General features: G+C 41.3%; 1 long non-coding RNA gene across 1 annotated transcript; it reads right to left on the bottom strand.

Moving 5' to 3' along the window:
• Positions 1-6: 6 nt before the first annotated feature.
• LOC117504215 lies at positions 7-26676 on the bottom strand. The gene is made up of 3 exons (XR_004558742.1): positions 26567-26676; positions 1402-1639; positions 7-266 (listed from the first exon to the last, which is right to left on the bottom strand). It is a non-coding gene; the product is annotated as an uncharacterized LOC117504215 (long non-coding RNA).
• Positions 26677-27102: the final 426 nt, after the last annotated feature.

The following is a 27102-nucleotide window of genomic DNA, read 5'->3' as shown; positions in this document are numbered from 1 at the left end:
GATATTTATTGCAGCCGCCATGACGACTGTAAATTTGTGGCACGTCCCTGGCAAGGCTGCCTTTGACAGTTCCTGACTTTCCCTGACTGCTGAAGCACTGCCAAAGATAAACAGCCATAGCATACAAGCCGCCCCTGACAATGCTTGTTACCGTATTCTTCCCTTGTTCCATTCCAGGGGTGTATGCAGTTAAGGTATTGATTAGGGCATTCCTCTGGTGCCTGGTTCCCTTGTCCTCACCATCACGTTTGTCATTAGCACTCGAGCTGCAAGTTGAAAATTTCCATTGTTAGTCATAATCAATTATATATATTTTACTGTTCAGATACTGTATAATTTGAGTGGCATGGTCATAACTGGTGTTCAAATCAACACCTTATTGGACAGGCTCTATATTTTTAACAAGCTGTTTATTTTGCTTGCAGAATTTTCTCAATTTAGTTATCAATTAGGTATACCAGACAGGTGAAAGCAGATCAGACAAAAATGATTAATCCTATGTACCCACTGCTATTTGTGTCAAGGGCCTTCCACAACACATGCTTTGGAAAAATCAAAGGTGTAACAAATTGGTCCAAAAAGCATTATTTTCAATGAAACACGTTGCTTTTTAGAGGCGTCTGAAGCGTCGCATCAAAGCCAAGCTAAACAGACACTTCTGTGTGTGCGAGTGTGTGCATTCCTGCTTGTCGACAGGCTGACGTGGTCAAAGTTCAACCCAATCCAACTTTTGCAGCTCTGAACTGTGACAAAGCTTCACACTGTCCAATAGAAACAACGTGCCGGGTCCAAACACGGAAAACTAGTGGCAGAAACTGCTGATTTCTACAAAACAGAAACATTTTTGTTTTTTAACCTCAAAATTAATTTGATTGCTGTATTAAAGCTTTTTCATGGTTCATCGAAGCACATAAAACATGGCGATCACTCAGCTTTCCTCTGGGAAAAAAAAAAATCTGAGCGAAATTGTCCGCCCCCTTGCCGCATGCGACGTGTATGGGGTGTGTGAGGCATTGACGCGACTGACGTCACGACGCGTTGTCTGATGGTAAAAAGCAGGGGTGGCCAAGTTCGGTCCTCGAGAGCCACATTCCTGACACTCTTAGTTGTCTCCCTGCTCCAACACACCTGAATCCAATGAAAGGCTCATTAAAAGTCTGCTAACGAGTCTTTCATTGGATTCAGGTGTGTTGGAGCAGGGAGACAACTAAGAGTGTCAGGAAGGTGGCTCTCAAGGACCGAACTTGGCCACCCCTAGTATAAAGCGTGCAGTGTGAAAGGCCTTTTAGTTACTGTATTTCCATAAATACAGCATGTTTCATAATATACTGTGTAAAAACAAAACAGCAAAACTTTATTAAAGTGATGAGGATCTAACAAACAGAAAACAGATTAACTCACTTCTTCAAGTGACTTTACTGGAAGGCCTGTTACTTCCAGGCACTGCTTGGAATTGGTTCAAGCCCACACTTCTGGTTTAGAGCTGGCCATTCTTCAGATAATCGTCTCAGCAGCGCCCACATTGTTCTCCCTCCTGGTATGTCTGGGAACCGACACTTTCAGGGACGGTCCAAGGATGCAGTGCATCAACTTTGTCATTTAGCTGTTCGATACTGTGAATGATGTCATTCTGCTTCTCCTGGAACACAAAATGTATATTTATATCCATATGTTACAACCTTAATACAGAAGTTCCCACTTTACATTAAATCCTATGCTTCACAAATGATTAAACCAATGCTGTTGACCTTTCATCATGAGCACAGACAAATCTGTGAATGAACTGAGGGATGAAAGTGAGCCATGGAAAAAAAAACAACTTGAAAGATCTTGGCAAGGCCCTGGCGGGGTCTGGTAGTTGTTCTCCAGAAAAATGTGAAATCTCAAATTCATTCTGGTGCTTTCTCAGTTCTATTTACCCACCAAAAGAAATCTCCAAAAATTAATTTTTTTGTTGGAACAGATCACTTTTTCCACCCCAGATAAGGTGGTAAACCTCAGTAGTACAGCACAGAAGTCCTTTTGTTTCAAGTGTATGGTACAATAGACAGTACACACACACACACTATGCAAATGAAACATTATGCAAGGGACATAGAAATTGAGTTTTTATAAAAGGAATTCTGTAACTTTATATCAGCAATAAATAAACATGTTTATTAAGTAACAGGGCCTGTAAATTATTTCTTTAACTAAGGAACGTTAGTATATAAACTTCATTACTGACAGATTTTACTATATTTTCAGATTATATCCCAAACAGAAACAGAATATTTCTTGCCAGAAATGTTTGAATATTTTGCTTGCTGAATGTGAATTTTCCCCGCTCCAAGATGGCAGCATGTCTCTGCGTGTTTGTTTGTCTCTGTGCTGACTGATTGTTAATTGTGATACTCTTGATCTGTTCTTAAATTTTATACAAAGCTGTGATTTAAGCTGTTCTCACAAAACAACATGCTTAGATGTGGGACTATATAAACTAATTAGTGCGAGATCGAAGGTTTGGGAGTATCTCATGCTGTTGTCGCTGAGCTCTGTGTACACTGATCGTGCACACATCTTTCAATAAATTGACCTGACCAACTCGCTAAATTCTGGATTGCACGTGAACCGAGACCTTCTTTGCTGGTTTCGCTTTCCCTGGAAGATTTGGAAGAATTGGATTACCTTCCCTGGATTCGCCGGTCTGGATCATTCTCTCTGGATGGATCATGGGGCCGCGCACCTGATGGAGCTGGTCTGTGGATGCTCTGTTTGCTTCTGATGGGCCTAAACGTAAAGGGAAGTGCTTTCTTCTGTTTTTTTAATGGTCTCTAAATTTCTCGTGTTGTTTTGTTCAGGTTAATCCTGATTTAATCCAATTTATCCACAGCACTGCTGCGCACTGGCCTCTCTTTCTGTTCACCCGACTCAAGTGAAAATTCCTGGACTGGATTACTTTGGAGCTGACCTGGGTTCAGTTTTGAGCTCGTTTTTGCTGCCTCCTTTCTCGGCGTGATACGGACTTATTCCCATTCGAATGGAGATGGGGATGAATCCTCTGGGCTAACTAGAGAGAATAGGGCTAACTAGAGCACAATACGTGCTAATTAGAGCTATTGTTTAGTCACTAGCCTATAGCAGTCAGCCTCTCGGTAGGTGGGGTCTGGTTAGGTTAAAAAACTCCAGCTTTTGTTGGCTTCTGGTTTATTCTTCTCTACAAGAGTCAGGACAGAAGTCTGACTACCAGAGCAAGAATTTTAGCTGAGGAAGCTTCTGTGATTTGAAGCGAAACGTCTTCACGTCAAGCAACCTAGTCCAGTCGAAGATTCAAGCTTCTCTACTATTCCCTTCATTTTGTACATTCTACCATCCCTGGTTCTCAAGACCAGGCACCTAAGTGGCTCAACTCTACTCTTTTCTACTCTCCTATTTTACCCTTCCTTTTTAGATATACCTTTGCATACTGGCATAGTTCCACTATTTTCCACTATTTTATATTCCAATTGGAATATAATATATACCTTACTGAATTTTCATGTATAGGATGTCCCATTCCTATCAGGGATACAGGGGGAGTGGTCATCTCTCTCTCCCACCAAACAGCCCGCAAAAGTGAGATGTTTTCAGATGCAGATGTTAAACGAAGGGGGAGGCAGAAATACCTGTAAAGTTTTGTCATTACTCAGTTTCAGAACAAAGATGGGTACAGTTCAGTGAAAAGTCAATAAATACAAGTAAATATGGAAAGTAATACTGGGGAAAAAATTAAAAAACAAGAAAAAGTGAAATTTAATTAAATCCTGGATCATCTGTTTCATAACTAATAAAACCAAAGATTGTTACTGTTAACATCTCTGGTGTGTTTTCTGCACATTATTTTTGATGTTCTCTTTCAAAATATTTCTCCCAGTTTCCTCACACTGTGAGTGAATTCTACCTCATGTTACTGGTTCCTCACGCTCTCATTTTGCCATCTGCTACGTGTGCATTTGCAGTAACTCTACTTCCTGGTACCTCGGGCTTCCAGTTTCATGGGCACTCAGACTCATTATTTCACACATTATATAACTATACAAAGCCAGTCACTGAAGTGCCAGACTGTCTTGCTCTTATTTCTGCTTTCTCACGTTCTTTTCTCATGTTTATGCCACAGTTGCACTTTCAAGGTGCTGCTTCACATTTTTTGAGTTTAGTCTGTTGTTTCCCGATCTGTCAAACTGGTATGTTGATTTGGTCTGTACTGGCCCTCTGCTTGTTTATTTGGACTACGAGGTCTGTCCATAAAGTATCGTACCTTTTTATTTTTTTCAAAAACTATATGGATTTCATTCATATGTTTTTACGTCAGACATGCTTGAACCCTTGTGCGCATGCGTGAGTTTTTCCACGCCTGTCGGTGACGTCATTCGCCTGTGAGCACGCCTTGTGGAAGGAGCGAATCGGTCGTGACGCGCTAAGCCTCCGCGCGGCTTTCCATGACAAAATCTCTTGTTAAAAGTGAAATCTGCCGGAAAATGGCTGATGTTCAGGTCTTGTGATAACCAGAGAAAGAGCACACGACGGTCTCGTATCCACAGAGCCATCAGCTTAGAAATGATCCAGTGGTTTGTGCCGCATCGTCGCAGCTCGCAGCGCGGCGCACCGACCATCCTTAAAGGGGTCCTTAAACCTGTAGATAAAGTCCTTATTCTCTGTGAAGCCCGTAAAATTTTCACTGAGAGCCAGATAAATTTTTCGAATGGTTTCCAGGTGCCAGTCTCCAATAGCTTCTGAAAAAATTCTGATGGAAAAAAAGTCCTTTTCATTCCGCCATTTCCAGACAATGAAAATCCGACGAGGGGGCGGGACCACTCCTTCCACAAGGCATGCTCACAGGCGAATGACGTCACTGACAGGCGTGGAAAAACTCACGCATGCGCACGAGGGTTCAAGCATGTCTGACGTAAAAACATATGAATGAAATCCATATAGTTTTTGAAAAAAATAAAAAGGTACGATACTTTATGGACAGACTTCGTACTCCTTCACTGCTTCCATCATGGGTACCATTGCCTGACAGACTGTATTGCTTTGTACAGCGCTCTCGCCTGTGTCCTCACCAGCGGTGGGCACAGTTCCGATAATCCGATAACTGATAATTATCGAAGATAAAGTTTCCATTCTCGGATTATCTTTTCAGATAACTTTGAAAACCATTTTCGGACTTATCTTCTGATAAATTTTTGTCCTATAATTTTTAAACTGTTAAAGCTCCGCTCACAACCCACCATGCCTTTTTTTTCCGCTGTACATTTTCTACGGATCAAATCAATCAATCAATCAATTTTTTTTTATATAGCGCCAAATCACAACAAACAGTTGCCCCAAGGCGCCTTATATTGTAAGGCAAGGCCATACAATAATTATGTAAAACCCCAACGGTCAAAACGACCCCCTGTGAGCAAGCACTTGGCTACAGTGGGAAGGAAAAACTCCCTTTTAACAGGAAGAAACCTCCAGCAGAACCAGGCTCAGGGAGGGGCAGTCTTCTGCTGGGACTGGTTGGGGCTGAGGGAGAGAACCAGGAAAAAGACATGCTGTGGAGGGGAGCAGAGATCGATCACTAATGATTAAATGCAGAGTGGTGCATACAGAGCAAAAAGAGAAAGAAACAGTGCATCATGGGAACCCCCCAGACGTCTACGTCTATAGCAGCATAACTAAGGGATGGTTCAGGGTCACCTGATCCAGTTCTAACTATAAGCTTTAGCAAAAAGGAAAGTTTTAAGCCTAATCTTAAAAGTAGAGAGGGTGTCTGTCTCCCTGATCTGAATTGGGAGCTGGTTCCACAGGAGAGGAGCCTGAAAGCTGAAAGCTCTGCCTCCCATTCTACTCTTACAAACCCTAGGAACTACAAGTAAGCCTGCAGTCTGAGAGCAAAGCGCTCTATTGGGGTGATATGGTACTACGAGGTCCCTAAGATAAGATGGGACCTGATTATTCAAAACCTTATAAGTAAGAAGAAGAATTTTAAATTCTATTCTAGAATTAACAGGAAGCCAATGAAGAGAGGCCAATATGGGTGAGATATGCTCTCTCCTTCTAGTCCCCGTTAGTACTCTAGCTGCAGCATTTTGAATTAACTGAAGGCTTTTTAGGGAACTTTTAGGACAACCTGATAATAATGAATTACAATAGTCCAGCCTAGAGGAAATAAATGCATGAATTAGTTTTTCAGCATCACTCTGAGACAAGAGCTTTCTAATTTTAGAGATATTGCGTAAATGCAAAAAAGCAATCCTACATATTTGTTTAATATGTGCTTTGAATGACATATCCTGATCAAAAATGACTCCAAGATTTCTCACAGTATTACTAGAGGTCAGGGTAATGCCATCCAGAGTAAGGATCTGGTTAGACACCATGTTTCTAAGATTTGTGGGGCCAAGTACAATAACTTCAGTTTTATCTGAGTTTAAAAGCAGGAAATTAGAGGTCATCCATGTCTTTATGTCTGTAAGACAATCCTGCAGTTTAGCTAATTGGTGTGTGTCCTCTGGCTACATGGATAGATAAAGCTGGGTATCATCTGCGTAGCAATGAAAATTTAAGCAATACCGTCTAATAATACTGCCTAAGGGAAGCATGTATAAAGTGAATAAAATTGGTCCTAGCACAGAACCTTGTGGAACTCCATAATTAACTTTAGTCTGTGAAGAAGATTCCCCATTTACATGAACAAATTGTAATCTATTAGACAAATATGATTCAAACCACTGCAGCACAGTGCCTTTAATACCTATGGCATGCTCTAATCTCTGTAATAAAATTTTATGGTCAACAGTATCAAAAGCAGCACTGAGGTCTAACAGAACAAGCACAGAGATGAGTCCACTGTCCGAGGCCATAAGAAGATCATTTGTAACCTTCACTAATGCTGTTTCTGTACTATGATGAATTCTAAAACCTGACTGAAACTCTTCAAATAGACCATTCCTCTGCAGATGATCAGTTAGCTGTTTTACAACTACCCTTTCAAGAATTTTTGAGAGAAAAGGAAGGTTGGAGATTGGCCTATAATTAGCTAAGATAGCTGGGTCAAGTGATGGCTTTTTAAGTAATGGTTTAATTACTGCCACCTTAAAAGCCTGTGGTACATAGCCAACTAACAAAGATAGATTGATCATATTTAAGATCGAAGCATTAAATAATGGTAGGGCTTCCTTGAGCAGCCTGGTAGGAATGGGGTCTAATAAACATGTTGATGGTTTGGATGAAGTAACTAATGAAAATAACTCAGACAGAACAATCGGAGAGAAAGAGTCTAACCAAATACCGGCATCACTGAAAGCAGCCAAAGATAATGATACGTCTTTGGGATGGTTATGAGTAATTTTTTCTCTAATAGTTAAAATTTTGTTAGCAAAGAAAGTCATGAAGTCATTACTAGTTAAAGTTAATGGAATACTCAGCTCAATAGAGCTCTGACTCTTTGTCAGCCTGGCTACAGTGCTGAAAAGAAACCTGGGGTTGTTCTTATTTTCTTCAATTAGTGATGAGTACAAAGATGTCCTAGCTTTACGGAGGGCTTTTTTTTTATAGAGCAACAGACTCTTTTTCCAGGCTAAGTGAAGATCTTCTAAATTAGTGAGACGCCATTTCCTCTCCAACTTACGGGTTATCTGCTTTAAGCTACGAGTTTGTGAGTTATACCACGGAGTCAGGCACTTCTGATTTAAAGCTCTCTTTTTCAGAGGAGCTACAGCATCCAAAGTTGTCTTCAATGAGGATGTAAAACTATTGACGAGATACTCTATCTCACTTACAGAGTTTAGGTAGCTACTCTGCACTGTGTTGGTATATGGCATTAGAGAACATAAAGAAGGAATCATATCTTTAAACCTAGTTACAGCGCTTTCTGAAAGACTTCTAGTGTAATGAAACTTATTCCCCACTGCTGGGTAGTCCATCAGAGTAAATGTAAATGTTATTAAGAAATGATCAGACAGAAGGGAGTTTTCAGGGAATACTGTTAAGTCTTCTATTTCCATACCATAAGTCAGAACAAGATCTAAGATATGATTAAAGTGGTGGGTGGACTCATTTACATTTTGAGCAAAGCCAATAGAGTCTAATAATAGATTAATGCAGTGTTGAGGCTGTCATTCTCAGCATCTGTGTGGATGCTGAGAATTACATAATTATTGTATGGCCTTGCCTTACAATATAAAGCACCTTGGGGCAACTGTTTGTTGTGATTTGGCGCTATATAAAAAAATTGATTGATTGATTGATTGATGTTAAAATCGCCCACTATAATTATCTTATCTGAGCTAAGCACTAAGTCAGACAAAAGGTCTGAAAATTCACAGAGAAACTCACAGTAACGACCAGGTGGACGATAGATAATAACAAATAAAACTGGTTTTTGGGACTTCCAATTTGGATGGACAAGACTAAGAGTCAAGCTTTCAAATGAATTAAAGCTCTGTCTGGGTTTTTGATTAATTAATAAGCTGGAATGGAAGATTGCTGCTAATCCTCCGCCCGGCCCATGCTACGAGCATTCTGACAGTTAGTGTGACTCGGGGGTGTTAACTCATTTAAACTAACATATTCATCCTGCTGTAACCAGGTTTCTGTAAGGCAGAATAAATCAATATGTTGATCAATTATTATATCATTTACCAACAGGGACTTAGAAGAGAGAGACCTAATGTTTAATAGACCACATTTAACTGTTTTAGTCTGTGGTGCAGTTGAAGGTGCTATATTATTTTTTCTTTTTGAATTTTTATGCTTACATAGATTTTTGCTGGTTATTGGTGGTCTGGGAGCAGACACCGTCTCTACAGGGATGGGGTAATGAGGGGATGGCAGGGGGAGAGAAGCTGCAGAGAGGTGTGTAAGACTACAACTCTGCTTCCTGGTCCCAACCCTGGATAGTCACGGTTTGGAGGATTTAAGAAAATTGGCCAGATTTCTAGAAATGAGAGCTGCTCCATCCAAAGTGGGATGGATGCCGTCTCTCCTAACAAGACCAGGTTTTCCCCAGAAGCTTTGCCAATTATCTATGAAGCCCACCTCATTTTTTGGACACCACTCAGACAGCCAGCAATTCAAGGAGAACATGCGGCTAAAGATGTCACTCCCGGTCCGATTGGGGAGGGGCCCAGAGAAAACTACAGAGTCCGACATTGTTTTTGCAAAGTTACACACCGATTAATGTTAATTTTAGTGACCTCCGATTGGCGTAACCGGGTGTCATTACTGCCGACGTGAATTACAATCTTACCAAATTTACGCTTAGCCTTAGCCAGCAGTTTCAAATTTCCTTTAATGTCGCCTGCTCTGGCCCCCGGAAGACAATTGACTATGGTTGCTGGTGTCGCTAACTTCACATTTCTCAAAACAGAGTCGCCAATAACCAGAGTTTGATCCTCGGCGGGTGTGTCGTCGAGTGGGGAAAAACGGTTAGAAATGTGAACGGGTTGGCGGTGTACACGGGGCTTCCATTTAGAACTACGCTTCCTCCTCACAGTCACCCAGTCGGCCTGCTTTCCCGGCTGCTCGGGATCTGCCAGAGGGGAACTAACGGGGGCTAAGCTACCTTGGTCCGCACTGACTACAGGGGCCTGGCTAGCTGTAGAATTTTCCACGGTGCGGAGCCGAGTCTCCAATTCGCCCAGCCTGGCCTCCAAAGCTACGAATAAGCTACACTTATTACAAGTACCGTTACTGCTAAAGGAGGCCGAGGAATAACTAAACATTTCACACCCAGAGCAAAAAAGTGCGGGAGAGACAGAAGAAGCCGCCATGCTAAATCGGCTAAGAGCTAGTAGCTGCGCTAAGCCAGCGGATTCCTAAAAACATGCAAAGTGAATAATGTGCCAGTGAATAATGTACGGATGCCACAGCCACTACGTTTTTGTGAAAACGTACAGAGGCAGTAGCAAGAGGAGGGAGGGAGTATGTTCAACGCACGTCTCTAGGAATGCAATGATAAAGAGAGATGACAAAGCTGTGTGTGTGTGGTCGCTTTTCTTTTTTTATGAGCGGGACCAGAGCGGCAGGTGTTTTTTGGCATCGGCGATGCATGTGCCTCTCCAGCCTGCAGCGGTCAGTTGTACGAGTGTTTACTTGCCTCGAAAAGTTAAAGCTAGTTATCAGACTGAAGCTGTGGAGTGTGTGTTGCTGACGTTTGGAAATAAAGTCCAAGTTCAAGTGAGAAGCTGCGTCGTGCATGCAAGTCTGTCGGCCTCCAAATCCGTACTGCCTATGTACGGATTTGGTTAATTCAATAGTAACTGAATGAAAATGTGCTGCTTTGAATCCGTACTGAGGCAGTAAGTAAGTAAATTTTATTTATATAGCACCTTTCACAGACAAGAGCCACAAGGTGCTTCACAACATAAAAGTACAGTACACCACACAAAACATCAGACAATGGCCGAGACATAAAAAACATAACATAGGATAACAGAGCAGCCCAAAAGCTAAGCAAACGCTTGAGTAAAAAAGAAAGTCTTAAGTTGGCTTTTAAAAGTATCGACAGAGTCCAGTGAGCGCAGAGAGAGCGGGAGACCATTCCAAAGCCTGGGAGCAACAGCCTGGAAGGATCGCTCTCCTCTGGTTGCAAAATGGGTGCGAGGGACCATCAACAGATTTTGGTCCACAGACCTCAAAGCCCTGGCAGGGGCATAAGGCTGGATAAGGTCACAGATATAGGGAGGCGCCTGGCCATGTAGAGCTCTAAAAGTTAAAACCAAATTTTTAAAATTGATCCTGAAGGACACTGGCAGCCAATGAAGCTCCTTTAAAATTGGGGAAATATGAGTCCTTCCTTTAGCTTGTGTCAGAATTCTTGCTGCAGAGTTCTGTACCAACTGCAGTCGACGCAACTCCTTCTGGTTTAGACATGAAAACAAACTGTTACAATAGTCTAAACGTGTTGACACAAAAGCATGAATAATAAGCTCTAAATCATTTTGAGACACCATTTTCCTGAGCTTAGAGATGTTTCTTAATTGAAAGAAGCAATTCCTCGTCAGCTGTTTACAATGCTGTACCAACGACATGTCTTTGTCAAAAATGACACCCAGGTTTCGAAGACATGATTTAGCACACTGGCCCAGGTCTCCCAAGTACTGCTGAATACCTGGAATATGGGCATCAGGGGCAATAACCAATGTCTCTGTTTTGTCTGCGTTAAGCTGAAGAAAGATATTTGTTAGCCATTGTTTAATTTCCGCCAAACAATGGAGGAGGGAATCAAGCCTCTTAATCTCAGATGGCTTAAAGGAGCAGTAAAGCTGGATGTCATCCGCAAATAACTGGTAAGAGACATCAGTAAATCTTTGAATGATCCTACCTAGAGGGATCAAGTACAATAAAAACAAAATGGGGCCCAATACAGAACCCTGAGGGACTCCACATAACAGGTCCGCAGACTCTGACCTTATCTGGTTAGCAAAAACGCTAAAGCTATGCCCAGACAGATATGAAAAAACCACCTAAGAACTGACCCCGACAGTCCGACATGATTCCTCAATCTATTCAGCAGGACCTGGTGGTCAACAGTATCAAAGGCAGAGGACAAATCCAAAAGAACCAACATGGTGGATTTCCCAGCATCAGCAGACATCATAATGTCGCTGGACACTTTCAAAAGAGCCGTTTCCGTAGAGTGCTGTCTACGAAAACCGTACTGAAACCTGTCATGAATGTTATTCTGATCCAGGAAGAGTGTCAGTTGGTCTAAAACCACCCTCTCGAGGATCTTAGACAGGAATGGGAGCTTAGAAATAGGTCTAAAACTACTTAGCTCCATTTGATTTAAACCTGGTTTTTTCAGTAGAGGCAACACTATGGCATGCTTAAAAGCACTGGGAAACACACCGGTGGACAAAGAAAGATTTACCATTCTAGTAACGCACGGACCAATTACCTCAAATACTTTAATAAAGAGCCTGTAGGGAAGGATGTCCAATGAGCAAGAGGAAGGTTTCATCTTGCTCACCAATGCCGAAATATCAGCAAGTGTCACAGCCCTAAATGAAGACCAAATGCTGGGAGCAGGCTCAATAACAGTAGAAGTACCACACAGGGAGGGTGGAATTTTATCCTTAATCAACTCGATTTTGTCAGTACTCACAACGTGCGTCATCTGCACTGCTGGTGAATCCGCAGACTGACCGCAGCGAAGGTTCTGCATGCACTAAAACCTCTACGGCGTGTCTGTGTGCTCCTAAATTTGTACTGAGGCAATACTTACGACGTACAGATCTCCAAATTTATCCCACGTTTTTGCAAGTAGACTGCACGCACGTGCAAGTACGGCGGGTTGTGACCACGGCTTTACATGGTAAACAAAGGTGAGCAGATGTGTAGTTCTACCCTCTGCAAACAGAGGAGAGCTGGTTCTAGAAGAAACCGCTCTATCCTCTGCAGACAAAGGACAATTAATCACCAAGAAAAAAAACTCATTTCTTTTAACCCCATACTGACAAGCAGCCAATATCACCCAAGTCATCCAGAGGTATAAAGTGTTAACTTATGGTTCAAATTTTATCCAAACAAGTTATTTAAATTGTCACATCTGAAGTTTTCTAAAGTGAAAATATCAGATATGTTATAGTTTTAAAGTAATGCACTAATTTTTAAGGTTTTAGTGTGGACATGCTGTGTCCAGGTGCATTATGGGTGATAGGATAATCTCAGTACGCTCACAACAGGAGAAATGCATTTGATCAGGCTCCACGGATAACACCATTAAACTCTTGTGTTTCCAGAAGCAAAACATAAACAGAAGCTTTTTTTCCAAACTTAATTTACAAAAACTCTCGATGGGAGACATCAGAAAGTTTAAAAACAAAACAAAAAAAAAAATTACAAGACAGGTCTGCGGTGTTTGCACAGGCACAGTGCGGTTGGACACTTGTGCTTCAGCAGCGGGATACCCTCACGACGGCCGACCAGAATATCAAACAGGTTTGATTTTCATCTGACCATATGATCGGCGATCAGGAGGTGGGCGTGAGGTTAACCCCTCACGCCCACATTCATGCAGCTCGTTACTCCATGTATACTAAACGATGCAGGATGTGCAATTAATCTGAAACTCTGTGCGATCCAAAAAAAAATTCTCGCACGAATGAAAAATCAGCTGAAAAAGGGCCAAAATTCGCACTGGCACCAGTAGATCATGGCAGTGTTCCATTTATTTTGACACCGGTTATATCAGACAGTTATCTAAATACAACTTGGCTTCTTTTTTTTGTTTGTTTTTTTTGTTTTTTTTACAAATTACAAAAAAAAAAAAAAAGGCATACGAGGTCTGTCAATAAAGTAACGTACCTTTTATTTTGTTCAAAAACTATATGGATTCGAATCACGTGCGATTACATCAGCCAACCTTGAAACCCTCCGTGCGCATGCGTGAGTTTTTTCACGCCTGTCGGCACAGGAAAAACACCTCCATGTTGATAACCATTCCTAAGATATAGGCGGATTTCGATGGCTTTTAGTCGAGTGAGTATCCGAGAAATTGTTTAACAGCTGGGCATGTTCCAACTTGTCCGGTAAGGCTTCCAACGGAGGTGTTTTTCCTGTGCCGCTGCGCTGCACCGGCTGCGTCCCGACGCGCGAATCCGTCCGCACGTCTTTCATTACAAAATCTCCTTTAACAGTGGAATGTCCGGATAAACTGCTGATCCCGACCTCTTCTGAGACTTCTCTGTTCTGTCACGACGTCCTGGGTCAACAGAGGCTTAAATTTAGAAGTTTTCAGCTCGAAACAGGCAGACGGCGGCGGCTCAGGGTGCGTTGCGCACTGCAGCTCCGTGGGCAGTCCTTAAAGCAACAGTAACACTGCAAAATCTCTCATCAGCCATTAAAATTTTCACGGAAAACCAGCTGAATTTCTCGAATGGTGTCCACTCGGATGTGCCTCACAGTATTTGAAAAAATTTTGATCAAGCAAAGCGCCAGTCTCTCAGCAACTTCTCAGACAAAAGAATTGCGACAGGAGGGGTGGACCACTCCTCACTCAAAGCCTGCCCACAGGCGAATGACGCACCGACAGGCGTGAAAAAACTCACGCATGCGCACGAGGGTTCAAGGTTGGCTGATGTAATCCCACGTGATTCAAATCCATATAGTTTTTGAAAAAAAATTAAAAGGTACGTTACTTTATTGAGAGACCTCGTATTTTACAATATAAGCACATTTATATGTAAACACCAACACACAACACACTTCACATTAACGTGTTGGTGTACATAGAATGAATCAACCAATCAGTGTAGCGGAGGCACATTTTACCCAGAATGCCATCTGTCTGTGTTTGTTACAAAACTTCAGAATTAGTGTATTGTTCAACATGAAAAGATATATGTTATATCTTAACTTTGCACAAATTACAGAATCTACATTAATGGGGTTATTTTATCAGTATTCATTTTATTTACACCAAACCATAACTCAGCACTGCTTTAATTTCCAAGACCTCGGCCTGATGGCAGCGTTGTGATTGAGTAGAGAGTTGAGCTTTGTGGGTCCTCTCAGTTGCTTCTGTGCTGGAAGCCATGTAGTAAACTGGAGCTTCCAGCAGGGGGCAGGACACTCAAACACAGAAGTGCTGACTCATTGTTTGGGTCTGTTGTCGCTTTTGATGCTTCCAAAAGAGATCGTGGTGTTGAAACTCAAAATCAGCTTGTTTGTAGTTGCAAGTGTACCGCAGACAATACTGGAGTTTATCAGTTATCTGTAACTTCTGATACGTTTTTGGGTGGATTATCGTTTTAGCTTTATCGAAGATAACTTTTCAGTTATCTGATTATCTGTTATCGAAGTTAATTTTTTGGTTATCTGTGCCCACCACTGGTCCTCACCCATTCTCACCATCAGTTTCCACCTGGATGAATTTGTGGTATGGATGTCCTCTGCTCTGACTTTTTCAGTTGTTTCTGTCCTGAATAAAACTAACTTTTACCAAACAGGCATGTTGGTCTCTATACTGGGGGGAACGCCAGTAGTTTTGAAGAAAACATTTCATGGAAATACCAGAATTTGCAAACATCACAACAGGAAAATAGATTAAAATTCCTGTTTGACAACCACTGCTGTGATAGTGCTGCTGCCATTTTAGACTGAAACCAGAAATGGAACAGAAATTGTAGATTGTGTTAAGTTGCTTGCACTGGTGCTAGTAACAAAAAAATTACCTGCACCAAAAAAAGTTACTTGCACAACTAAAAGTCAGTCTTATATCAACCTTAAAACTCCTCCTTTGATTTGTCAGACTCTTTTTTTTTTTCCATGTTCGCGTGCGAACGAATCGTCCGTGAAGATTATTTTATTTATTAACTACACAGATGTGGGTGATTCTTAGACTATGGGCACTTATGTCCTTTGATCATATTGTATGAAAAACAGAAAAAAGGGGAAATTTCACACTTTTATAGTTATCTTTACAATGAAAGTGTGTTAAGAAATTTGTTCTAGTAGTCTATGATGACTTTCACCTTTTTTCAGCATCATTATATGCAAATATTGCCGTTTTGTGCTTGTCCCACACCCAGACTTTTGATCTTCAATGATAAAAATGAATGGTAAAGAAACATTTTTTCTAATGTTTTAAAATATCTCTGAATAAAATATCAGTAAAATAATCAAAACATAATTGGGGTATTCAATGTCATACAACTGTTGTGATTTTTTTTAAACAAAATGTAGTTGTCCCACACTATTGCCGTAATTTCCACCACCACACTGTAATGTCCCTTTAAACAGTTTATATGAAAGATTGTTTGGGTAGTTTCTATGGAGATAAACAGTGACATAAGAGCACATGAATCAGAATCGCCTTTATCGTGGGGCTTGCCTCTACTGGTGGTTGGCTCTCACTGCGGTATTGTATCACTTCCTGTTCCGGAGCACAGCGGTGTTTTGCTGTATCTGTTAGCTGTTTAATCTGCGCAGTTAGATTGATCTAGTTACCTAGATAACGATTTGTTTCACAGTGTTATCTTCACGTGCCTTAACTAAAGCACTCCCTCTGCTGAATCACCTCTAAATTATTTACACGTTATTCACTTTGCGTGTTTTTAGGAATCTGCTAGCTTAGCGCAGCTACTAGCTCTTAGCCGGTTTAGCATGGCAGCTTCTCCTGTCTCTCCCGCACTTTTCTGCTCTGGGTGTGAAATGTTTAGTTATTCCTCGGCCTCCTTTAGCAGTAACGGTACTTGTAATAAGTGTAGCTTATTCGTAGCTTTGGAGGCCAGGCTGGGCGAATTGGAGACTCGGCTTCGCACCGTAGAAAATTCTACAGCTAGCCAGGCCCCTGTAGTCGGTGCGGACCAAGGTAGCTTAGCCACCGTTAGTTTCCCTCTGGCAGATCCTGAGCAGCTGGGAAAGCAGGCCGACTGGGTGACTGTGAGGAGGAAGCGTAGCCCTAAACAGAAGCCCTGTGTACACCGCCAACCCGTTCACATTTCTAAACATTTTTCCCCACTCGGCGACACACCCGCCGAGGAACAAACTCTGGTTATTGGCGGCTCTGTTTTGAGAAATGTGAAGTTAGCGACACCAGCAACCATAGTCAACTGTCTTCTGGGGGCCAGAGCAGGCGACATTGAAGGAAATTTGAAACTGCTGGCTAAGGCTAAGCGTAAATTTGGTAAGACTGTAATTCACGTCGGCAGTAATGACACCCGGTTACGCCAATCGGAGGTCACTAAAATTAACATTGAATCGGTGTGTAACTTTGCAAAAACAATGTCGGACTCTGTAGTTTTCTCTGGGCCCCTCCCCAATCGGACCGGGAGTGACATCTTTAGCCGCATGTTCTCCTTGAATTGCTGGCTGTCTGAGTGGTGTCCAAAAAATGAGGTGGGCTTCATAGATAATTGGCAAAGCTTCTGGGGAAAACCTGGTCTTGTTAGGAGAGACAGCATCCATCCCACTTTGGATGGAGCAGCTCTCATTTCTAGAAATCTGGCCAATTTTCTTAAAACCTCCAAACCGTGACTATCCAGGGTTGGGACCAGGAAGCAGAGTTGTAGTCTTACACACCTCTCTGCAGCTTCTCTCCCCCTGCCATCCCCTCATTACCCCATCCCCGTAGAGACGGTGCCTGCTCCCAGACTACCAATAACCAGCAAAAATCTATTTAAGCATAAAAATTCAAAAAGAAAAAAATAATATAGCACCTTCAACTGCACCACAGACTAAAACAGTTAAATGTGGTCTATTAAACATTAGGTGTCTCTCTTCTAAGTCCGTGTTAGTAAATGATATAATAATTGATCAACATATTGATTTATTCTGCCTTACAGAAACCTGGTTACAGCAGGATGAATATGTTAGTTTAAATGAGTCAACACCCCCGAGTCACACTAACTGCCAGAACGCTCGTAGCACGGGCCGGGGCGGAGGATTAGCAGCAATCTTCCATTCCAGCTTATTAATTAATCAAAAACCCAGACAGAGCTTTAATTAATTTGAAAGCTTGTCTCTTAGTCTTGTCCATCCAAATTGGAAGTCCCAAAAAACAGTTTTATTTGTTGCTATCTATCGTCCTCCTGGTCGTTACTGTGAGTTTCTCTGTGAATTTTCAGAACTTTTGTCTGACTTAGTGCTTAGCTCAGATAAGATAATTATAGTGGGCGATTTTAACATCCACACAGATGCTGAGAATGACTGCCTCAACACTGCATTTAATCTATTATTAGACTCAATTGGCTTTGCTCAAAATGTAAATGAGTCCACCCACCACTTTAATCATTTCTTAGATCTTGTTCTGACTTATGGTATGGAAATTGAAGACTTAACAGTATTCCCTGAAAACTCCCTTCTGTCTGATCATTTCTTAATAACATTTACATTTACTCTGATGGACTACCCAGCAGTGGGGAATAAGTTTCATTACACTAGAGGTCTTTCAGAAAGCGCTGTAACTAGGTTTAAGGATATGTTTCCTTCTTTATGTTCCCTAATGCCATATACCAACACAGTGCAGAGTAGCTACCTAAACTCTGTAAGTGAGATAGAGTATCTCGTCAATAGTTTTACATCCTCATTGAAGACAACTTTGGATGCTGTAGCTCCTCTGAAAAAGAGAGCTTTAAATCAGAAGTGCCTGACTCCGTGGTATAACTCACAAACTCGCAGCTTAAAGCAGATAACCCGTAAGTTGGAGAGGAAATGGCGTCTCACTAATTTAGAAGATCTTCACTTAGCCTGGAAAAAGAGTCTGTTGCTCTATAAAAAAGCCCTCCGTGAAGCTAGGACATCTTACTACTCATCACTAATTGAAGAAAATAAGAACAACCCCAGGTTTCTTTTCAGCACTGTAGCTAGGCTGACAAAGAGTCAGAGCTCTATTGAGCCGAGTATTCCTTTAACTTTAACTAGTAATGACTTCATGACTTTCTTCGCTAATAAAATTGTAACTATTAGAGAAAAAATTACTCATAACCATCCCAAAGACGTATCGTTATCTTTGGCTGCTTTCAGTGATGCCGGTATTTGGTTAGACTCTCTTTCTCAGATTGCTCTGTCTGAGTTATTTTCATTAGTTACTTCATCCAAACCATCAACATGTCTATTAGACCCCATTCCTACCAGGCTGCTCAAGGAAGCCCTACCATTATTTAATGCTTCGATCTTAAATGTGATCAATCTATCTTTGTTAGTTGGCTATGTACCACAGGCTTTTAAGGTGGCAGTAATTAAACCATCACTTGACCCAGCTATCTTAGCTAATTATAGGCCAATCTCCAACCTTCCTTTTCTCTCAAAAATTCTTGAAAGGGTAGTTGTAAAACAGTTAACTGATCATCTGCAGAGGAATGGTCTATTTGAAGAGTTTCAGTCAGGTTTTAGAATTCATCATAGTACAGAAACAGCATTAGTGAAGGTTACAAATGATCTTCTTATGGCCTCAGACAGTGGACTCATCTCTGTGCTTGTTCTGTTAGACCTCAGTGCTGCTTTTGATACTGTTGACCATAAAATTTTATTACAGAGATTAGAGCATGCCATAGGTATTAAAGGCACTGCGCTGCGGTGGTTTGAATCATATTTATCTAATAGATTACAATTTGTTCATGTAAATGGGGAATCTTCTTCACAGACTAAGGTTAATTATCGAGTTCCACAAGGTTCTGTGCTAGGACCAATTTTATTCACTTTATACATGCTTCCCTTAGGCCAGTGATTTTCAACCTTTTTTGAGCCGCGGCACCCTTTTTATATTTACAAAATCCTGCGGCACACCACCAACCAAAATAATATTATAATGCTATTAACTCTGGTTTTGCGCAAAACCCAAATATCAATTATTATTATTATTAATAGAAAATCGATACAGAAAACACCACATTTCAAAAATCCTCAAGCATTTTGCGCTCTTATCTCAAGTAGGGCTGTCACGATTAGGAATTTCTGGAGACGACTGTCAAATAATTGCGATTGACGAATATATTGTATATTTTTTTTTCTTTTTTCCCCTTCTTTATATTCTACTATTGTAGTATAATTACACAACTCTGGAAGAACGTTTGGCTTCTGTGAGTGGAGAAACTGGGAATGGTGCAACATTTTTATTTTTATCTTCATTTTACATACAGTCCCAACTTTTTCTGATTTGTGGTTGTTTCTGTTGCATTTCTGAAATTGTTTCTCCTCATCAGTCACATTTTGTGCTTAAACACTGCATTAAGCTCAAGATTGAACAAATAAATACCTTTGGAAAATAACAGCTGTTAAAGTTCAGAGTTCTCACCTGCTTTTTGTGATCTGTGCGTTTAAACATTGTTTTTTTTTGTGGTTCAGTTCATTCATATATTCTCATTTTTTAAATATGTTTTTAAAAGATATTTGACCACTTATTTCATCTCATGATCTCATAAATTCAGCATACGACGCGCACATGGTGTGAACAGGACGGTAACGGCAGAATCACACCTTTAGAGAAAGTTCAGAGAGAAGTAAAGGCAGCTTCACGTTTCCGTTTTAACGTTCACTCGGGTTAAAATCTTCTCTCTGCTCCGCGCTCGCTGCGCACTGAATGTGTCGCGCCTGCATTCAGGAATCTCCCTCACCCACCCCCTCCCTCGCAGTCTGCAGCCTTTGTCTAATAGATTACAATTTGTTCATGTAAATGGGGAATCTTCTTCACAGACTAAAGTTAACTATGGAGTTCCACAAGGTTCTGTGCTAGGACCAATTTTATTCACTTTATACATGCTTCCCTTAGGCAGTATTATTAGACGGTATTGCTTAAATTTTCATTGTTACGCAGATGATACCCAGCTTTATCTATCCATGAAGCCAGAGGACACACACCAATTAGCTAAACTGCAGGATTGTCTTACAGACATAAAGACATGGATGACCTCTAATTTCCTGCTTTTAAACTCAGATAAAACTGAAGTTATTGTACTTGGCCCCACAAATCTTAGAAACATGGTGTCTAACCAGATCCTTACTCTGGATGGCATTACCCTGACCTCTAGTAATACTGTGAGAAATCTTGGAGTCATTTTTGATCAGGATATGTCATTCAAAGCGCATATTAAACAAATATGTAGGACTGTTTTTTGCATTTACTCAATATCCCTAAAATCAGAAAGGTCTTGTCTCAGAGTGATGCTGAAAAACTAATTCATGCATTTATTTCCTCTAGGCTGGACTATTGTAATTCATTATTATCAGGTTGTCCTAAAAGTTCCCTAAAAAGCCTTCAGCTAATTCAAAATGCTGCAGCTAGAGTACTGACGGGGACTAGAAGGAGAGAGCATATCTCACCCATATTGGCCTCTCTTCATTGGCTTCCTGTTAATTCTAGAATAGAATTTAAAATTCTTCTTCTTACTTATAAGGTTTTGAATAATCAGGTCCCATCTTATCTTAGGGACCTCGTAGTACCATATCACCCCAATAGAGCGCTTCGCTCTCAGACTGCAGGCTTACTTGTAGTTCCTAGGGTTTGTAAGAGTAGAATGGGAGGCAGAGCCTTCAGCTTTCAGGCTCCTCTCCTGTGGAACCAGCTCCCAATTCAGATCAGGGAGACAGACACCCTCTCTACTTTTAAGATTAGGCTTAAAACTTTCCTTTTTGCTAAAGCTTATAGTTAGGGCTGGATCAGGTGACCCTGAACCATCCCTTAGTTATGCTGCTATAGACGTAGACGTCTGGGGGGTTCCCATGATGCACTGTTTCTTTCTCTTTTTGCTCTGTATGCACCACTCTGCATTTAATCATTAGTGATCGATCTCTGCTCCCCTCCACAGCATGTCTTTTTCCTGGTTCTCTCCCTCAGCCCCAACCAGTCCCAGCAGAAGACTGCCCCTCCCTGAGCCTGGTTCTGCTGGAGGTTTCTTCCTGTTAAAAGGGAGTTTTTCCTTCCCACTGTAGCCAAGTGCTTGCTCACAGGGGGTCGTTTTGACCGTTGGGGTTTTACATAATTATTATATGGCCTTGCCTTACAATATAAAGCGCCTTGGGGCAACTGTTTGTTGTGATTTGGCGCTATATAAAAAAACTGATTGATTGATTGTTAACTTTGCGCGCGCGCGCGCACACAGGCACAGACACACACACCGACAGCTCCGCATTTTAGACGGCTTTTGAAGAAGACGGCACTGTTTTAATCGGCCGTCAGCTTCCTTGTTATTGTCCCGCCTTAAGACGAGAGCGAGGCTGCAGCACGTTTGACATCAGATTCTGTCGTTTTATGTTTTGTGCATAAAATAAATAATTCATGGTAATCGCGAATATGAAAAATACCCACAGCACCCCTGACGATCGATCACGGCACCCCGGTTGAGAATCACTGCCTTAGGCAGTATTATTAGACGGCATTGCTTAAATTTTCATTGTTACGCAGATGATACCCAGCTTTATCTATCCATGAAGCCAGAGGACACACACCAATTAGCTAAACTGCAGGATTGTCTTACAGACATAAGGACATGGATGACCTCTAATTTCCTGCTTTTAAACTCAGATAAAACTGAAGTTATTGTACTTGGCCCCACAAATCTTAGAAACATGGTGTCTAACCAGATCCTTATTCTGGATGGCATTACCCTGACCTCTAGTAATACTGTGAGAAATCTTGGAGTCATTTTTGATCAGGATATGTCATTCAAAGTGCATATTAAACAAATATGTAAGACTGCTTTTTTGCATTTACGCAATATCTCTAAAATTAGAAAGGTCTTGTCTCAGAGTGATGCTGAAAAACTAATTCATGCATTTATTTCCTCTAGGCTGGACTACTGTAATTCATTATTATCAGGTTGTCCTAAAAGTTCCTTGAAAAGCCTTCAGTTAATTCAAAATGCTGCAGCTAGAGTACTGACGGGGACTAGAAGGAGAGAGCATATCTCACCCATACTGGCCTCTCTTCATTGGCTTCCTGTTAATTCTAGAATAGAATTTAAAATTCTTCTTCTTACTTATAAGGTTCTGAATAGTCAGGTCCCTTCTTATCTTAGGGACCTCATAGTACCATATCACCCCAATAGAGTGCTTCGCTCTCAGACTGCAGGCTTACTTGTAGTTCCTAGGGTTTGTAAGAGTAGAATGGGAGGCAGAGCCTTCAGCTTTCAGGCTCCTCTCCTGTGGAACCAGCTCCCAATTCGGATCAGGGAGACAGACACCCTCTCTACTTTTAAGATTAGGCTTAAAACTTTCCTTTTTGCTAAAGCTTATAGTTAGGGCTGGATCAGGTGACCCTGAACCATCCCTTAGTTATGCTGCTATAGACGTAGACTGCTGGGGGGTTCCCATAATGCACTGAGTGTTTCTTTCTCTTTTTGCTCTGTATGCACCACTCTGCATTTAATCATTAGTGATTGATCTCTGCTCCCCTCCACAGCATGTCTTTTTCCTGGTTCTCTCCCTCAGCCCCAACCAGTCCCAGCAGAAGACTGCCCCTCCAATAGTAGTTAAAGAATCACCCATGTATAATAAAACAAATGGTGACTGGCTTATAACACAATGACGACAGAGTTTGAGGGGAGAGAGAGCGAGGAATCACAATGGCAGCCAGTTTTTTTTTTTCTTTTCTTTGTTTACATGTATGCGCACAAATGGGACAGGAGGTCCTCAAACTGGAGCTCCTGCAGCTCCAGTTATTTGCTGCAGTTCCTCCAGTTCCTGCAGCAAATAATGAAACTCCCAAATTAGGAACGTCTCATGAGGACGTTGTGAATCCAGGGATGGTGCCGCTGGTGACGTTTGTCAGCTTTCCACAACAAATAGAGCACAGCATCTTGCTCCGTGTGTGAGTCATAAAACGCAGGGAAGACGAAGACAACACACTGGAAATTGTTTTTTCCTTATTTATTCCTTTATTGGTTCATTCTACTGGTGCTTATAGTTGATAAAACTTGGATAAAGTTATTTACACCAGTGCTAGTGCAGTATAAAATTACGTGCACCACTCAAATAATACGTGCACAAAATAGCACATGCACGTACTACTGTAATTCAACCCCTGGAAGCCCTTCCAGGGGTTGAATTAGTACATGCATGTGCTATTAGTACGTGCATTAGTACGATGTTATGCTGGATGCCCATCCAGCGTAACATCGACATGTGGATCCATACTGGATCTATGGTGGAGACCCAAAAAAAAAAAAAAAAGGGGAGAAAAGCCAAAAGAAAGATCTTGTGAAGCTTTCCTTTGAATGCACTGCAGGTAGCTCAGCGGAACAGGCGTTGAGTCACCAAGGTGTACAGTTTTTGTTGTTGTTGGGTTTTTTCCAAGTTCTTTTCAAGTGTCAGTGAACCTGGACTAGACACTTCATTTACATTTTCCCAGTCCAACCAGCTGGAAATGGAGACCAGTTTTGGCTGTGGAAGAAATGATGTCTCAGTCTAACAGCCAATTGAGCTTTTCCACAGCAGAAATTCGGCTTTCAGTCCAGGTCAGTCGGTGACACTAAAGACAATAAAACAAGCGTTTGTCGCTGAAAATCATCTGATGTGATCTGAGCTGCAAAAACAGTCACCCTGCTTCACTTTTTAGACACATCCAGAGTTTCAGAGTTCCATTTTAAAGACGAGAGCAAACCTCCATGGTTCACCGAGCAACAGCTGGTTGGAAACAGAGGGACACCAGATGAGCAAGCTGATTGGACAGCAGTGAAAACTGTATGAAAATATGATGTGACTGACATGTCTGTTCATGAGCAAAGACCATCACTGTCTCAGTCATCCAGTAAATAACCACGTGTGATCTGCTGGTTGACTGCCAACAGAACCTGCACCAACAACAATCCAGTATTCACAGAAACAAATCCAATCACCATGGCAGACAGACAGACAGGACATTCCTCCATGAAACAAATGACAACATAAACATCATGATATCAGCCAAAAGTCAAATACTGACCTGATCATGAGCAGGCAACAAAACAATTGAAAACTCTCAGACAAAAGTGGTAGAAAAAGATTAGGTTTGTCAAAAGAACTCCTGAAGTAAACCTCCACAGCCTCTTTACACTCAGAACTGTAAGTGAGAACACAACCGTCTGCATCAGATGAACTGCACCTTAAGAGCTGAAATCTGTAACTTTCAAATGGGTGGTGATATATCATGTTTCAGTAGGCCACTGAACTTTTTTTAGGGAAGGATGTATTGTCCAAACGGACAAAAATCCCTTTGGGAGGAAAATTACGGCCCTTTTTAGGGTAGGGGTTAAAAGGGGCCAAAACAGTGACATAGTCAAAATGTGGATTTTGACCTTTGAATATCTTTGTGCACCCTCAGTAAGCCTCATTGATCTTATGGTATATGAATGTATGGATGGAGTTCTCCCATTTAGCGTTATTTTTTTTCAAGGCTAACTGAGGGTGCTGCCTATAGGTGGTGCTTCAAGTCATAACTTTTGGCATTTTGGGCTCCATTTGGGACCCCCCCAGGGCCTGTGCCCTGAATAAGCCTTGCTCATTTATGCATATTTGGATACACTGGGATAAGTTCTTTCCAAATGTGCATAAATAGCAGTGGCTTAGTTAGGGCGCTTTTGCATAGGTGGCACTCTTTATGTTAAGAATGCGATATTTGGCGATATCTCGGTGCACTCCCTATGGATTTCAGTGAAACTTGTTTTATTATGTTCATGATAAAGATATCAAGAAGGCGTTTTGTGACTTTTTAGTTTTGAAATTTTAATAAATCATTTCTTATTTTGAATAAGTTGTATTTGCTCAATGCTCTGGAATCACTAAAGTAGTTCTCCCGAATGGTTGGTGGCGGCGAATATAAGAAAATAGGCATCTTTTGTTTGTGGAGCTTGACTCTCATATATGTTAAACTAAGGCAAATATAGGGTTTAATGAGGGAAAAAGCCTTCCTGATATCTTCATCCTGAATAGCAGAGATATAGAGGAACATAATAAAACAAGTTTCACTGAAATCCATAGGGGGCGCGTCGAGATATGGCCAAATGAAAATCGCCAAATATTTCGCTGACAAGTTGAAAGAAAAAAAAAAAAAGTCACATGACTCGTGGTTCCATCTTGGGGCCAAAGTAGCGTTCGCTGCTAATCTGTCTGCATCCTGCTGTAAATCCAGCTATTTTATTCATTTATTCACTGAAAATGCTGGTTGTGTGTTTGGCTGCACAAATAGACACAATAAGGGCTTCAAGATGTACAGATTCCCTTCACATCCGAACAGGAGAAAAATTTGGGAAAATAAAGTTAGCCGTGTGGGATGGAAGTGACTTCGTCAAAGCTTTGAGAGGTAAATTTATTGTTCAGTCCCATGTACAGTAAAACTCACCAAAACCTTCATTGTATAAAGCGGATATTCGCAGTCACCAGACAAAAAAGTCTCAATGTTTTTGTATTTTTTTTCCATGTAATAAACATGGTTTGTGCTGAAACTCACAAACTCCGCCCAAAGATTCTCTGTTGTGTTCGTGCTGGCTGTCCCCAGATGTGGTCAAATCCCACAATATCACACAGGGGTTCAAATGAGACTGTGCTGCCCTATGAGAACATCATCAACCTCCTCCAACAAAAAACCTTGAATCTGTGCTCCAACTTTAAGATATTAACGTCATAGTTTTTAAATATATATTTTTATTTTGTCTTTCTTTTAAAATGTTTCTATATTTAACTGTTCCTCCTACTTTCATTTCATCATGTCAGTCTGTTTGATTTGACTTTTTGATTCGACTGTAAACCTGAAGCTGATTCATAAAGAACAGTCACAAAACAACAGCACAGACGTGGTGACGTCATCTCGGAGCTCGATTCAGGGCTTCGCTGCAGTCAGGACTCGACACAAGCTTCAGAGTTTTGACACACGGTTCACAGTCCGAGCACACTGTACAATTAAATATTGATAAATTACAAGACTACGTCAAAGCGTTTTAACTCAGAGTCGGCATGAGGGCATTTTCTTCACAAATAAATGTAAGTTTGATACAGTAATTATCTTTAAGCAAATGTGTGTTCTGAGATCCGACGGCTAAGTGAATCTCTTCCACCGAAGCGGAAGAAAAAAATCGAGGAAACAATCTACAAACCGACATTTTACACTTAACGACGTTATCCTAAAGTATCAAACAATATTTACCTGATCACCAGAAGTCAACAGCAACGACAAAAAGACAGAGAAGACAGTCCAAAAGACAAAGTAAAAGTTAAAAAAACTCCACCTCAGGTTCTGTAACCCGGAAGACAAATGGTGCAATACCGCCCCTGGTGGTCAGAGTGAGGATTACAAAATAGTTCTGCAGCCCAGAAGCTCAAAGCACTTTACAATCATGCATCACTTTTATACACACTATGACGTCAGGGTTTGTTCACCAGGAGCCTCATGTACAAAGTGAACTTACGCACAAAAACCTGCGTACACCGTCTCCACGTCCATGTGGAAATGTATCAAAAGTGACGTGAGCGTGGAACTGTGCGGTGCCTCACACAAAAATCCAGGCTGGCATACGCACGTTTCTACAGGTATTGTTCCACTGTGCACATGTAAAAGTGATGCAGGGAACCGTTAATAGTGTGAAAATAAGAAGTCATCAGAGTGATGTGCACATCAGAGACACATTGATGAGAAATTAATGCATCCACGTGTTTGCAATTATATGGATGGATATGAAAGCA

Source organism: Thalassophryne amazonica, chromosome 22, assembly GCF_902500255.1.
Source record: "Thalassophryne amazonica chromosome 22, fThaAma1.1, whole genome shotgun sequence".
NCBI classification, from domain to species: domain Eukaryota; kingdom Metazoa; phylum Chordata; class Actinopteri; order Batrachoidiformes; family Batrachoididae; genus Thalassophryne; species Thalassophryne amazonica.
Note: the sequence above shows the minus strand (reverse complement) of the source record. Positions and strands in the feature narration are given on the sequence as shown.